Source organism: Triticum urartu, chromosome 2 (assembly GCF_003073215.2).
Source record: "Triticum urartu cultivar G1812 chromosome 2, Tu2.1, whole genome shotgun sequence".
Lineage (NCBI taxonomy): Eukaryota > Viridiplantae > Streptophyta > Magnoliopsida > Poales > Poaceae > Triticum > Triticum urartu.
The window spans coordinates 265615796-265630756 of NC_053023.1; positions in this window are offsets into that span (position 1 = coordinate 265615796).

The window sequence follows — 14961 nt, forward strand, 5'->3', positions numbered from 1 at the left end:
AAAAGAGTCAAATTGTCGACTGTCCGGACGCCGAAGCTCTAGCAGATTTTAAGCATAGCATCCACGACGAATGGCTCGCTCGCCACCTCGTCCAAGAAAAGCCAAAATCCATGGCAGACCTCACGGCACTCATGACCCGCTTTTGTGCGGGCGATGACAGTTGGTTGGCCCATAGCAAAAACAATGCAAGCGACGCTGGCACCCCTGAAGTTAAAAGCAACAAAGACAAGTCTCGACGCAATAGATACAAGCGCCGAAACAAGAGTGACAACACCGAGGATATGGCGGTCAACGCCGGATTCAGTGGCTCTAAGTCCGGTCAGCGAAAGAAGTCGTTCCAAAAGAACAATTCGGGCCCATCTAGCTTAGACCGCATACTTGATCGTTGGTGCCAGATTCACGGCACCCCCGACAACCCTCCTAATGATACAAATAGAGAGTTCTAGATTTTCAAACAGGCCGGCAAATTAAATGCCAAAAACAGGGAAAAGGGATCGCAAAGTGAGGATGATGACGAAGAGCCATGACAATCTAACACAGGGGGATAGAAGAAGTTTCCCCCTGAGGTCAAAATGGTGAACATGATATATGCTACCCACATCCCCACCAGGGAGCGCAAGCGTGCGCTGAGGGACATCTACGCAATAGAGCCAGTCGCCCCAAAATTCAATCCAGGGTCGTCATGCCCGATCACTTTTGATCGCCGGGATAACCCGACTAGTATCCGTCATGTAAGCTCAGCAGCACTGGTCTTAGACCTGATAATTGATGGGTTCCACTTGACTCGTGTCCTTATGGACGGAGGTAGCAGCCTCAATCTGCTCTATCAGGATACAGTGTGAAAAATGGGCATTAACCCATCAAGGATCAAGCCTACAAAGACTACCTTTAAAGGAGTCATTCCAGGCGTAGAGGCCCGTTGTACGGGCTCAATCACATTAGAGGTTGTCTTCGGATCTCCGGACAACTTCCGAAGCGAGGAGTTAGTCTTTGATATCGTCCCATTCCGTAGCGGCTATCATGCACTGCCAAGATGAACTGCGTTTGCTCGATTCAACATAGTGGCACACTATGCTTATCTCAAGCTCAAGATGCCCGGCCCACGCGGCATCATAATATTCAATGGAAATATGGAATGCTCTCTCCGTACAGAAGAGCACACAGCTGCCCTAGCAGCAGAAGTACAAAGCGGCCTTCTCAAGGAGAACCTTCATTCGGCTGCCGAGCCCTCGGACACCCTTAAGAGGGTCTGAACTACTCTGCAACAGGAGAGCTCGGCTCGTCAGGCGCTCGACTAGACATCCGGCCTCTGTCTCATTCCCGATCAAGCAGTGGCATGCGCGCCGCGCGTACATAACTATGCACTCAAAATTCCATGGGCATCGACGGCGGCATAGGTAGCTTGTGATCCACGACATGGTTCAACTGACATTGGACACACACATACTTTCACTTCTGCTTGTTTTCTTGCAGGTTTTAATCCTACAGGCCCCATCGGGTGGTCTGGTTATCGGTCCTCTTGAAGGATAAACACACCAAGACAGCGAGGAGCGCAGACATATGGGGACTTTTTAGGTGATTCCGTTAACGATGGGGCCTGTTGGCATGTTAAATAGCCTGTTGCAGGACCCACATGCAGCTCTTCCCTGGTTTTGGCATGTTAAATAGCCTGTTGCTTATTGCACTACTTGTATCAATGCGCCTTGACGTACTAATTACATTACAATGAAAACATTTTGTAGCTGGAGCTGTAGGACCCCAGCTTTTTAGCTTCACATATTTTCTGTTTTCTTTCTCTCTTTTCTTTATTTTTTCAGTTTCCCTCTGGATAACCCCATCCGGTAGCACCCGTACACTTTGGTACGTTTTGATGTTTGCTAGGGGCTTTATAGCACCCCACATTACAGCAACAAAAGTCTGAACACTTCTTGTAAGTATAGTTCGGCACCCCGAATTTAGCATTATATGCATTGGCTCCGAATCATGTCTTTGGTCAATAGTTGGGTTGCCCGGCTCCTGTGCTTGCTATCCTACGTTCCGCTACATCAGCTAGGGTAGTAAAGGGAGAACTACTGTGATTGTGCCCTGGTCTAAAGCGGATGAGCACCTCAGTAGAGAAAGCCGAAAACTGACTGTCATGATACGGCGAGAGCTGGTCAGCTGTTCGGAGGTCTCAAATCGTTAGAGATTTTTCGGCATTACGCGAAGGATCGGTACTTCCCGATCAGATGCTGACAGCACCCTGGTTCGTATACCAGGGGCTGCGCCTATGTTTTATTATAAAACTCATATGGCTAAGTGAGGGTGTGCAAGCCGTATAGTCTGGTTTCCTAGTTTGTTGCGCTAAACAACTCCTTCAAGGACCATATAATTGGATCAAGATTGTTTAGATACCATCCCGATCACCTCCGTACTACCTACGTGAGGGCAGAAGCCGACGACAGGCCAACCCTCATATTTCATGCAACACGGCCGCACAGGAGGATACAATTAAAACATAATAAAAATTATATTACAAAGCGGATTGGTTTTCATCATACAACGAAAAATATGAATGTATTTATTCGAGAATAACGTCCTTCCTGCACTGCGTTGCTACAAGTCGAGATCCCTCCAGGACGTCCGCAAAATATTGCTCGGGTGTGCGGTGCTCCTTCCTTCCGGCGGCCCCCGGGCCACCTTGACGGCATCCATCTTCGCCCAACACATCTTGCAACGAGCGAAGGCCATGCGGGTACCCTCGATGCAGACTGATCGCTTGAAGATGTCTAGCCGCATACAAGCCTCCATCACCCACTTCATGAGGCCAAAATAACCGCTAGGTATAGCTTCGGCTGGCCATAGTCGGATTATTAAATCCTTCATGGCCAGTTCGGCCATCCTCTGCAGCTCGACCAACGGTTTCAGTTGATCGGCAAAGGCCACCGGATGTTCCGGCACAACATACAGCGACCAGAACAGCTTCTCCGGAGAACCCCCTTCCCTGGCTCGGAAGAACTCTGCAGCATCGGATACACTGCACGGCAGATCCACAAAAGCCCCCAGGCAACTCCGAATCCGGGTTAGTAAATGGTACTTCCTCTCTGCATACTTGCTTTGCATGATAAACGCCTTACCCGCTGCAATCTTCTTCGCCTCATGGATCTCCTGGAGAGCGTCCCGGACCTCATTTCGTGCGGCCTCCATGCTCTGATGAGCCTTGGTAAGTTCGGCCTCATGAGCCGACGCCTCGCGCTCCAAGGCTTCACACCTTTTCACCACGTCTTGGAGCTCTTGCTGGACCTCGCCAACCCGGGCCTTGAGCTTCTTACAGGTAGCTTGCTGTTGGACAGCCATCCCCTCGGCTTCGGCCAGGGCCACGACCTCGGTCGTCGCTTTTGTACAAATCATGGCATTTTGGTCATTGCTTATCATGTTCTTCTTTTCGAATATATAGCAGGATATTGCTTACCTTGCTTCTTCTCGAGCTGCCTCTTCACTTGGCTCAGCTCTCCCTCGACCTCCGCCAGTTTTTGCTTCAGTCCGGACACTTCGGCCGTATGCGAGGCCGCGGCCAGCAACGACGCCTGTATTTAAGAAAAATTTAGTTAGTTTCATGGCATAGGAGATTGATCCTCTGTCCGGTTTTTTCTTTCCAAACACCGGACAGTGTGTCAGGGGCTACTGTCTACATTGGGATTCTCTCCTTTGGCGTCACATACCTCAAAACCTGTAAGCAGGTTGCGGCATGCCTTGGTTAGTCTGCTCTTGGTGGACTGAACCCTTTCAACCACCGTGCCCATAAGGACACGGTGCTCATCCATAATGGAAGCGCCTCGCAGCGCTTCCAGCAGACTATCCGGTGCCCCTGGTTGGACAGGGGCCACGTGCGGAACAGGCATCCCCCCTTCTTTCAAAGGAGGGTGCGTGTTGGATTCCGGAGCCGCCTCAGTCTCCGGAATGGAGTCCAGTTGAGGGCCGAATTGGATACGGCCCTCCCCGCCAGTCTCCGCGGGGATTGATTCCCCTTGGTGTCCAGCGACGGGGGTTTCGTCTTCGGGCGCCTCCTGAGCCTCTCCCCCGCCGGGAACTTTCCTTCGGGAAAGCACCTCCGCATCATCCCTGATCTTGGGGGAGTGTGCGGCTGGCAGGGAATCACTGGCCATTGCCTTGGAATCCAGCGAGCGTCCTGACGAGGATCGCGGAGGGCTATTGTGGGCCAGACTACAATAACATAACCAATCATCTTAATACAATGAGGAGGGGAAACTACATGGGAGGATAATGTATTAGTAATTACGATGCGTCCGGAGGCTTAGCACGGGGGCGTCTCTCCGAACTGTCATTGATCTCCCATGCTCAGTTATCCGCGAGGGAGCCTTTCCCCCTTTTGGGCGCCTCCGCCTCCAGAGTTGTGGAGGACGCCCTCTTCTTTCTCCCCCCATCAGGAGGAGAGTCGCTCTCCTCCTCCTCCTCATCCGTGTCGTCTTTGGCGGCGGGTGAATGGGCCTTGTCTTGGGACGTCATGTCCGAGGTATCCTTGCGGCGGGGGCCGCTCCGGGCCCCCTTGGCCTTTCCTGTGGCCTTATTCTCTGGTGCCTTCTAAGGGGCCGGCTCCAGCATCTTTGCAAAGCGCGGGATGACTGGCTCCTCGGGTAAGGGAACCGGACACCGGATCTGCTTCGCCTTCTTCAACCAATACTAAAAAAGCAATGGTAATGGAAGCCTAGATATCATCCTTGAAACAAGCAAGTAAGGGATGTGTTGAAAACGACATACCTCGTTGGGGAGGTGATTTATGTAATGACCCCGTTCCGAGCCAGTGGCCGGCGGTATCTCGATGCCCTTGAAAAGCAACTTCCAGGCATCTTCATGAGTCGTTTCGAAAAGCCTCACCAGGGTATGGTGTTTCTTCGGGTTGAAATCCCATAGAGGACGGCTTCGGATCTGGCGGGGAAGGATTTGGCTCACCGACAACACCTTGATTTTGTCGACAAGATTGATGTCCCTATCGATCATACTTTGGATACGCGTTTGCAGCGCCATTAGCTCGTCCGACGAACACTAGTTTGGGCTCTTATCGACCCAAGAGGTGAGCCGAACGGGGGCGCCGGAGTTGAATTCGGCCGCCGCCGCCCAGGTGGCATCACGGGGTTCGGTGATGTAGAACCATAGCTTCTGCCATTCCTTGACAGATTCCATGAATGTGCCTTTTGGCCAAGAGACATTGGTGAGCTTGCTCACCATGGCGCCTGAGGGAGTCCTGGATTAGGGGGTGTTCGGATAGCCGGACTATACCTTCAGCCGGACTCCAGGACTATGAAGATACAAGATTGAAGACTTCATCCCGTGTCCGGATGGAACTTTCCTTGGCGTGGAAGGCAAGCTTGGCGATGCGGATATTCAAGATCTCCTACCATTTTAACCGACTCTGTGTAACCCTAACCCTATCCGGTGTCTATATAAACCGGAGGGTTCTAGTCCATAGGACAACTTCATCATACAACAATCATACCATAGGCTAGCTTCTAGGGTTCAGCCTCCTTGATCTCGTGGTAGATCTACTCTTGTACTATCCATATCATCAATATTAATCAAGCAGGAGTAGGGTTTTACCTCCATCGAGAGGGCCCAAACCTGGGTAAAAACATCGTGTCCCTTGTCTCCTGTTACCATCCGCCTAGACGCACAGTTCGGGACCCCCTACCCGAGATCCGCCGGTTTTGACACCGACATTGGTGTTTTCATTGAGAGTTCCTCTGTGTCGTCGCAATCAGGAAGGATGCCTCTTCCCGTCTTTACAGATGGCACCGTTGCTAAGGGAGCTTTGGCTGTTGGCCAAACTCTCCGGCTCGGCGGTTTTCTTATGACCGCCTGTTCGGCTGTTGTGCCGACGATGACCTCTCGGGTCATCAAAAGCAATCTTCACGTCAGCTCGGAACTCGCCGAGCAGTTAGATCCAATGGAGCTCTCTTCCGTAAACGAGCGCTTGGATCGCATCGACGCCCTGGGGGTCACTACGGATTACGACCAGGTTGGGCTTAAACCCGATCTAAGAGAAATTAACTCTCCCCAGGCCACCCACCACGTCGCTGTGGTAGAGGCGCAGTGTGGCGACCCTTCATCTATTTTAAGGACTAGTTACGTCTGAATTCCTGACCCCTCCAAGCCGGATACCCGCGGAGGGGAGGATGTAACTCGAGACCTGAGCTTAAAATCAGGCAACGGGCTAGACTCATTGGACAACATCCAAGAATCCGGACCTCAGAGTTCGGAAGCTCTTCGGCCTCTGAATCTTAGATTGGGCGAGGTTTCAGAATCAACGCCACCCGCCCACCCGAACATAAGCGATCTTTCCCAAATCAGGCAAAAGCCCGAGGAAACAGTACATCATTACTGGGCCAAATTCCTCCTGGTTATGAACAGGATAAAGGATTGCCGTGAGGGAGACGCAATATCAATCTTCTGCAGTAATTGCACGAAGGAGGGAATCCTTAACGCCATAAGTCATCGTGATATTACACGCTTCGCTGACTTGGCGTCCATAGTACAAAAGTACTGTGCGATGGAAAGTGCCTGGAAAACCGAAATAAAATTTTGGGATAATCCGGCCTTGAATAGCAATCCCGTCCGAACTAAGAGGGTGCATCATCATAAGACACCCGGGTTAAACACCAAAAAACCAAAACCCTCTACAGAGCATGGAACCGTACTGGAAAGATGGCTTGATGGACCCTGTAAAATTCACAGTACAGAGGACGCCACACCAACTCACAGCCTTAGAGCATGTTGGATACTCCGGCACGTGGCCAAAATTGGCGAGGACCTCTTAATTTCGGAGGCCACAGAAAACCACCCCGGAGACACCAGTACCGTTCTCACAGTCTTCGAGACCTTCGCATCAAATAATACGCAAAAAAGAACACTCTGCAGCCTTGCCGAAGTCTATCAAGTAGCAACAATAAACCCATGGAGCGACACGGCTATTACCTTCAACACAAGTGATGAACCTAAATTCTGAACAGCCCGAGCACCAGCCGCATTGGTCCTCAGTCTGATAGTGGACGGCTTTCGCCTCACCAAGGTACTCATGGATGGAGGCAGCGGATTGAACCTCATTTATGAGGAAACTCTTCAAAAAATAGGACTAGACTGGAGCCGCGTTGAGCGAAGCAGCACAACCTTTAGAGGAATAATCCCCAGTCAGGAAGCGCGCTGCATAGGAAAAATCACACTAGATGTGGTGTTAGGCACGCCGGATAATTACAGATCCAAAGAGGTCACATTTCAGGTGGCCCCGTTCAGCAGCGGATATCACGCCCTACTAGGGCGGGAAGCATTTACAATTTTCCAAGCAATACCCCATTACGGGTACATGAAGCTCAAGATGCCCGGGTCGAACGGTATTATCACTCTCGCTAGTGATCCGGACATAGCACTCCGCGCCGAAAACAAGACAGCCGCATTAGCCCTGGAGGCACTATCCGAAGCCTTAGCAGCTGAGGAACTGACTGCGCTGCGCTCCATAGTTAACAGGGATGATGTGATACTCGACAAGAGATCCAAGTCCACATCCTTTAAGCCAGCAGATGAAATAATCAAGTTCCAGGTCCATCCAACGGACCCCAATAAAACAACATCCATCGGGGCACGATTAAACCCTGATATGGACGCCGCACTACGAGAATTTCTACGTGAAAATTGGGACATCTTCGCCTGGCACCCTTCAGACATGCCAGGAATCCCACGCAGGCTGGCCGAACACAGCTTAAATATCCTAAAAGGATTCAAACCTGTCAAACAAGCCCTTCGACATTTTTCCGAACCCAAGAGACAGGCTATGGGAGAGGAGCTAGCCAAGCTATTGGAGGCCGGATTCATTAGAGACATAAAACATCCGGACTGGCTAGCAAACTTGGTGATGGTACCAAAGAAGGACAAATCCTGACGCCTGTGTGTCGATTTTAAAGACCTTAACAAGGCTTGCCCAAAGGATCCCTTCCCCCTCCCCGTATTGATCAAATTATCGATGCCACCGCAGGACACGATTCGTTGTGCTTCCTCGACGCATACTCCGGTTACCATCAAATTAAGATGGCAGAATCAGACCAAGCCGCAACAGCATTCATCACACCATACGGCCCATTCTTCTTCAACACAATGCCCTTCGGGCTGAAAAACGCCGGCGCAACATATCAGCGCATGATTCAGACATGTCTGGCAAACCAGATCGGCAAGACAGTGGAGGCGTACGTGGATGATGTGGTCGTCAAAACAAGACATGTCGAATCTCTAGTAGACGACTTGAGGCTAACATTCGACAACCTCCGAAAATACGACATCAAGCTCAACCCGGAAAAATGTGTCTTCGGCGTTCCAGCCGGAAAGCTTTTGGGCTTCATTGTATCCGGTAGAGGAATTGAAGCAAATCCGGCCAAGATCCGAGCTTTGTCGCAACTGGATATCCCAAAGGACCTCAAAAAAATACAAAAATTAACCGGATGCATGGCGGCTCTAAGCCGCTTTATCTCTCACTTGGGAGAAAAGGCACTGCCTCTTTATCGCCTCCTTCGGCGCACCGAACACTTCGAGTGGACGGATGCTGCCACGGCCGGACTTGATGAAATAAAATCCATATTGTCAACAAACCCAGTCGTGGCCGCGCCAAACACCGATGAACCAATGCTATTGTACATTGCAGCAACCCATCAAGTTGTCAGCGCAGTACTCGTCGTCGAGCGGGAAACGGACGGACACAAACTTCCCCTTCAAAGGCCGGTCTACTATGTGTCCACTGTCCTCACTCCATGCAAATCACGGTACCCGCATTATCAAAAGATTGCATACGCGGTATTCATGGCATCCCGGAAGCTACGACATTACTTTCAAGAGTGTTCCATAACAGTAGCCTCGGAAGTACCACTCAACGATATTATCAACAACCGCGACGCAACGGGCCGGATCGCAAAATGGGCCATCGAGCTCCTCCCGTTCGATATAACCTATAAGCCACGGCGAGCTATAAAATCGCAAGTTTTGGCCGACTTCGTCGCAGAATGGACGGAGGCCGAGCTCCCTAAAGAGTACGGCACATATTCAAACTGGATCATGCATTTCGACGGCTCCAAAATGTTGGCCGGACTAGGGGCTGGCATCGTCTTGACGTCCCCCACAGCAGACACAGTTCAATATGTGCTCCAGATCATGTACATGGACTCCAACAATGCAGCCGAATATGAGGCCCTCCTACATGGTCTCCAGATGGCAGTATCCATGGGCATTCAATGCCTAGAGGTACGCGGGGACTCAAACCTCGCGATATCCCAAATAAACGGAGACTTCGACGCCAAGGATCCAAAAATGGTAGCTTACCGCAACGCCGTCCTAAAAATGTCAGCTCGGTTCGAAGGGTTGGAGTTTCATCATATAGCTCGAGAAAACAATCAGGCAGCGGACGTCCTGGCACGCATTGGAGCAAAACGCGTTGCAGTCCCCCCGAACATCTTTTTAGAAAGACTGTTCAAGCCATCCGTAGCATGGGAGGGGGAACCCGCAGATAACAGCCCGGACCTAACCGCACCACTCGACGCCGAACAATCTGACATAATTGGAGGCCTTGCCACCGAAATTACACCTTCATCCCACGTAATAATGGCGGTCATCGCCCCGTGGACAGAACCGTTCCTAGCCTACCTTACTAGGCAGGAACTCCCAGAGGACCAAAATGAGGCACGCTGCATAGTGCGGCGATCTAAAGCCTATAAAGTCCACGAGGGAGAGCTTTATAAGACAAGCACTACCGGAGTCCTTCAAAGGTGCATCTCCGAAGAGGAAGGGCAGAACTTGCTGGCTGAAATTCATGCCGGACTCGGTGGCCACCACGCTGCAGCTCGGTCCCTTGTAAGCAAGGCTTTCCGTACGGGCTTTTACTGGCCGACGGCCCGAGCAGACGCTCAGGACTTGGTCCAACGATGCGTCGGTTGCCAGCTTTTTGCAAACCAAAGCCATATGCCACCCACCGCCCTCCGAACTATCCCCATCACTTGGCCCTTAGCGGTCTGGGGGCTTGACATGGTTGGACCCCTTAAAGGCGGAACCCACAAGAAAAAATACTTACTGGTCATGGTGGATAAGTTCACCAAATGGATAGAAGCTAAGCCTGTTAAGATGGTCGAATCCGGACCTGTGATAGACTTCATATCCGGGGTTCTACACCGTTACGGCGTCCCCGCAGCATCATCACTGATAATGGCACAAACTTCACCTCCGACGAGGTAAAACTTTGGTGCAAAAACATGGGCATCAAGCTCGACTATGCTTCCGTCTATCACCCACAAACTAACGGCCAGGTCGAACGTGCAAATGGTCTTATCATGAGCGGCATTAGACCCAGACTAGTGCGGTCCCTCAAGGAATCTAACACGCACTGGGTAGAGGAGCTCGACTCCGTACTCTGGGGACTGCGGACCAGGCCGAATCGCACCACCGGATACACACCATTCTTTATGGTGTATGGCGCAGAAGCAGTTCTGCCCTGCGACATAATTCATGACTCACCTCGAGTGCGCATGTACGAAGAAAGAGAAGCCGAGCTCGATCGGTAGGACAATTTTGACGCCTTGGAGGAGGAGCGTGACGTGGCAAAAGCCCGTTCCGCATTTTATCAACAGCAGGCTCGAAGATATCAAAGCAGAGAAGTACAGGCCAAAAATTACAATGTTGGCGAACTAGTTCTACGCCTGCCGGATAAGAAAAAGGACAAACTCAAGCCCAAGTGGGAAGGTCCATTCATAATCGACCAAGTCCTGACTGGTGGAGCGTACCGCCTGCGAGATGCGTCGGATAACCGACTCGAGCCGAACCCATGGAACGCCGCCCGTCTCCGAAGATTCTATGCCTAGCGCCGGACTCTGTGTTTGTCTCCTTCCTTTGTCCATTTTTTACATTTTCTGTCTTACATTTCTCTCCTTCCCCTCTTTTCTCTTATAGCCCTTAAAGGCTCATTAAGTGACACGCTACCCGCGCTCATTAAACCTGGGGGCTTCTTTAACAGAAGCTTATTTATATGGGCTTCACGCCCAACACATGCGTCAAACTTCCGCATGTACCTTTTCTTCACCATTATATGCATCGATATGACTTAAGTTTTGGCCAAGCTGGGTTGCCTGGCTCCTGTGCTTACCCCTACGTTCCCAATTGTTCGTCTAGGCGGTAAAGGGAGCACCTCTGCGATTGTTACTGCCGGATCAGCCGGATGTGTACCTCAGACTGGGTGAAGCCGAAAGCTAGCATTCTTAAGGGAATATTCGGTCGGTGAACTAAAAGACGACCTTTTTTACTTATTTATATACATGCCCCCAGATGATTTTCCTGCATTTGCAGTCCGGACATGCACTTTAGGGCATGCCTCCCAGAGAAAGGAACCCCTAACGGAACTATTCTCTCTGGAAGATGTTTCTTACTAACCATGTAATATAACATAACTAGTTGGGCACTTGTCTGATAAAGCACTAATGACCCCTACGCCTGGTCTCCATGCATACCCCGGTTCATACATAACCGGTAGGGTATTCGGACACACTCCGGACCGTCAGGTCCCGAGGTAGAAGCGAAAAGGTCGGCAATGACAAACGATATACAATCCGGCTAGAAGGCATTACACATGTCAATTAACAATTACATAGTCACTCTGACTGATTGTATTCCTCTTCTATACCATCTAATAGGCTGTCTAATTTATAGTCCTGTTGGGAATACTTTGCGGCCAATTCTACTTGGCCGTATACTAAGCTTACAGGCATCTCCTTCCCATCAGGCCCCACAGGTCCGACTTCGGCCATGTGGTTTGGGTCAGACCTCGTAAACCGGGTCTTCACCATGGCCCAGGCCTCCCTAGCACCTTGCCGGCAGGCCGATATCTTCCACAACCGGAAGCGCCGCCGAGCTCCCTTAAGCTTCTCCGCAAGCTCTCCAAGGCCCTTGGGCATGGAGTGGGACGGCCATAAGGCTTGGGCAATGCCTCGCATTGCCTGCCGAACTCGCTTGTGCAATTGCAATAGCTCGGGAAGAAGGTCACCCGTAGAACCGGGCATCTCCTCTGCAGGATGACCTGTTAGCATACCTACAGACATTACTCTGTTAGTCGACTTCCTCACCGAACTCTTTTTTCAAAAGATTCGCTTAAGCACTTACTAAATATGCCGCGTCGAAGCCGTTGATTCTCCTTAGTGGAGTCCGACAGCTGGCCACGAACATCTCTAAGTTCAACGTCCAGCTTGGTGTTGGCATCCTGAGGATCATTCTTCTCTCGCCTCACCTTTGTTAGCGTACTCTCACCGGCCTTTAGCCGGCGTAAGAGTTGTTGTCTCTCCAGATCGAGTCCGGCGCCATCTACAATATGATTTGTCAGATTTGCACCCACGCCGCAAAAAACTAATCTTTCGAAGTGTATCTTACCAGAGGGGGTCTCTTTGGGCTCCCCTGCCGCGGATAGTGCGGCCTCCAGTTGGGCTTTGCACTCTTCCAGCTCCTGGGACAGTACGGTATTCTTCTCTGTAAGAACCTGCATAACAAATGATCCTTAAATCAGTTACTCTAACTGTTCAAGTCTCGGGGGCTACTGGTATATATATATATATTTGACCAAAATTTTCTTACCCGTATGTCTTTTACATACTGCTCCGTGGCTCTGGCTAAACCATTTTGAGCGGCACGGAGTACGCATCTCCCGAATTTAAGGCATCTAACGCCTCTTGGGAGAAACAAGCGTCGCGAAGAACAGTCCGGCGACGCCTGTGGTTCATGGCACTCTCCACCTCAGAATTCGTGGCAGAAAGCATGTCCGCATCCTCTGTCGGAGGAGCGTCCGGTGCGCGCCTTGTGCTCGCCTCCGCTTCCGGGCCAGACGTTGGAGCCTGGCTGGTGGAGGCGCGATTGGCAACCTCTCCGGATATAGTCCGGCGAGGTTTCTTTGTCCTGAAGATAGCACGAACGTTAATATGCCCTGAAGGAATAACACCAGGGAAAAAGAGGGTGCGCTATACCTTTGCGCCGGCATCTCAGTCCGGACCACATTCTTTTTTACCCCACGGGGCCCTGCGGCCCCTCGTTGGCTAGCCACCGCAGGTTCGGCCTCCCGCCTCGGAAGTCTCCCCTGCAAAATGCGGTTGTCGTCAGAAAAACTGAAATACGTGAGAATGGAATCCTTCTCAAGGGGATGAGGCTCTGGTCTCTGTCACCTGGGAGGCCGGGATTAACCCTGGGTAATCAGCCGTAATGGCCACCAAGGTATTGTCCTTGCTTAACTAATGGAACACCCCGTCAATAAGCTCCACCGATATGTCCGGATCCTCTTCGGAGTTCGGATCGAGGGACCGTTCTGGATCCTCGGGCTGTGGAGGACGGCTGTTTATATCCTTTACCTCCTGACGCAGTTCCTGCATTGAAGTCGTTAGACTATATATTTAATCATGGGAATATAAAACGAACAGGCAAGCACAATTGTCCACTTACCCAACTTGGAGGGTTGTACATAGTAAATCCGCCCTGCGGGTTGACGCGGCGGAATTCCTCCTCTTCTCCCTTGTACAAAGAGGATAAGATCTTTACTAGAGCGGCAGCTGAGGCTGGCCCCTTACGACCGTAACGGGTGGCGTCATCCTCCCCGTTAAAATCCCACATGGGGTGGCCTCTATATTGAAGCGGCTGCACCCCCCGCATGATGCATGCGGCCATGACTCCAATCATGGTTAGTCCAGAATGAACCAATAGTCTTATCTGGCCCATCGGGTAAAGGACGTCTGTGTCGCTTTCTCTCTGAGAGCTCCGCAGACGCCAGCTCAAGTGTTTCTTTAATGGAGCATTGCTGAACTCAGGGAGACCGACCCGGATAGGGTCCGGTAGCGGGACATCATCTATATAAAACCATTCCGAAGGCCAGTCCTCGGACGCCTTCTTTGGGGTCCCGGATAGGTATCCGGTCCCGGCGATGCGCCACACTTCGGCTCCGCCCACTTGATATATAGACCCCTCTTGAGAACGGGGCACCAGGTAGAATATCCTCTTCCATAGCGCGAAATGAGCCTCAACACCCAAAAATAGCTCGCAAAGGGCGACGAAGCCCGCGATATGCAATATAGAGGCGGGCGTGAGATTGTGCAGCTGGAGGCCGTAGAACTCCAGAAGCCCACGGAGAAACGGATGAAATGGAAATCCCAGTCCCCTTACTAGATAAGGGACGAAGCACACCCGCTCTCCCTTAGAGGGATTGGGGGTGCTCTCCGCTTGTTTTCCGCCATTATAGGTGGCGAGTCCGGCTCGGACCGGGACCATATAAGCCTGAGGGAGAAATCCCTTGGCCTGAAGCGACACTAACTCGCTGTGCGGGACGGAGCAACTCTCCCAGTCTCCGGGTTTAGGACTGGAAGGGCGAGGGGAGGAGCTGCGACGGCTGGCCATGTTGGAATGGACCTTTGCTGGAGGCGCTCTGATGATTACTCGCGGAGAGGAGAATGTGTGGTTTGGATCTGAATCCCCATCCCGTTAAATAGGCGGCTCATTTATGCGGCTAGGGGTGTGGATGTAAAAACGTCCCGGCTTTTCGCATTCGTTTGACACGTGGAAGACGGCCATTATTGGGCGTGGAAGCCAAGGAGCGCTACATTACAAAAATCGGACATTATTCCTACAGGAACACAGAATTTGGAGAAGAACCCGCCTTGCAATGCCGAAGACAATCTGCGCGCCAGACTTGTCGTCATTGAAGCCTGGTTCGGGGGCTACTGAGGGAGTCCTGGATTAGGGGGTGTTCGGATAGCCGGACTATACCTTCAGCCGGACTCCAGGACTATGAAGATACAAGATTGAAGACTTCGTCCCGTGTCCGGATGGGACTTTCCTTGGCGTGGAAGGCAAGCTTGGCGATGCGGATATTCAAGATCTCCTACCATTGTAACCGACTCTGTGTAACCCTAACCCTATCCG